The sequence below is a fragment of the Leptopilina boulardi genome, unplaced genomic scaffold, assembly GCF_019393585.1.
Source record: "Leptopilina boulardi isolate dan_hultmark-lab unplaced genomic scaffold, ZJU_Lbou_2.1 LbouV2_54, whole genome shotgun sequence".
NCBI lineage: Eukaryota > Metazoa > Arthropoda > Insecta > Hymenoptera > Figitidae > Leptopilina > Leptopilina boulardi.
In genome coordinates this window covers 427,593-429,240 of record NW_026137999.1, presented here as the reverse complement: position 1 = coordinate 429,240, position 1,648 = coordinate 427,593, and positions in this window count along the sequence as shown.

The following is a 1,648-nucleotide window of genomic DNA, read 5'->3' as shown; positions in this document are numbered from 1 at the left end:
TGCTGTTAGAAAATCTTACGAACTATTTTTATGTAACATCTTTTTTCAATTTTAACCCGAAAAAGGGTTATTTTGCAATTTTTTAAGAATTTTTTGATTTTTTCAATTTTTTATTATTATTTTTTATTATTTATTGTTGTTTTTTCAATTTTTAGTTAGTAACCTATATTGTGTCTAATTTTAAGTGTCATTAAAATCAAATGTTTTTAACTTAATAATTTTATCATTTCTTAATTTAAAACGAAACATCTTCTATTATATTAAGTTAACAAATTTCGAAAAACGACACCGACCCCGTGACCTCGACACCGTCCTTGAAAAATCTATTTTCAATTATTTTCAAATAAATCAAAATACTTTGCATATATGCTGTTAGAAAATCTTACAAACTATTTTTATGTAACATCTTTTTGCAATTTTAACCCGAAAAAGGGTTATTTTGCAATTTTTTTAGAATTTTTTGATTTTTTCAATTTTTTATTATTATTTTTTATTATTTATTGTTGTTTTTTCAATTTTTAGTTAGTAACCTATAATATTGTGTCTAATTTTAAGTGTCATTAAAATCAAATGTTTTTAACTTAATAATTTTATCATTTCTTAATTTAAAACGAAACATCTTCTATTATATTAAGTTAACAAATTTCGAAAAACGACACCGACCCCGTGACCTCGACACCGTCCTTGAAAAATCTATTTTCAATTATTTTCAAATAAATCAAAATACTTTGCATATATGCTGTTAGAAAATCTTACAAACTATTTTTATGTAACATCTTTTTGCAATTTTAACCCGAAAAGGGGTTATTTTGCAATTTTTTAAGAATTTTTTGATTTTTTCAATTTTTTATTATTATTTTTTATTATTTATTGTTGTTTTTTCAATTTTTAGTTAGTAACCTATATTGTGTCTAATTTTAAGTGTCATTAAAATCAAATGTTTTTAACTTAATAATTTTAACATTTCTTAATTTAAAACGAAACATCTTCTATTATATTAAGTTAACAAATTTCGAAAAACGACACCGACCCCGTGACCTCGACACCGTCCTTGAAAAATCTATTTTCAATTATTTTCAAATAAATCAAAATACTTTGCATATATGCTGTTAGAAAATCTTACAAACTATTTTTATGTAACATCTTTTTTCAATTTTAACCCGAAAAAGGGTTATTTTTCAATTTTAACCCGAAAAAGGGTTATTTTGCAATTTTTTAAGAATTTTTTGATTTTTTCAATTTTTTATTATTATTTTTTATTATTTATTGTTGTTTTTTCAATTTTTAGTTGTTTTTTCAATTTTTAGTTGTTTTTTCAATTTTTAGTTAGTAACCTATAATATTGTGTCTAATTTTAAGTGTCATTAAAATCAAATGTTTTTAACTTAATAATTTTATCATTTCTTAATTTAAAACGAAACATCTTCTATTATATTAAGTTAACAAATTTCGAAAAACGACACCGACCCCGTGACCTCGACACCGTCCTTGAAAAATCTATTTTCAATTATTTTCAAATAAATCAAAATACTTTGCATATATGCTGTTAGAAAATCTTACAAACTATTTTTATGTAACATCTTTTTTCAATTTTAACCCGAAAAAGGGTTATTTTTCAATTTTAACCCGAAAAAGGGTTATTTTGCAA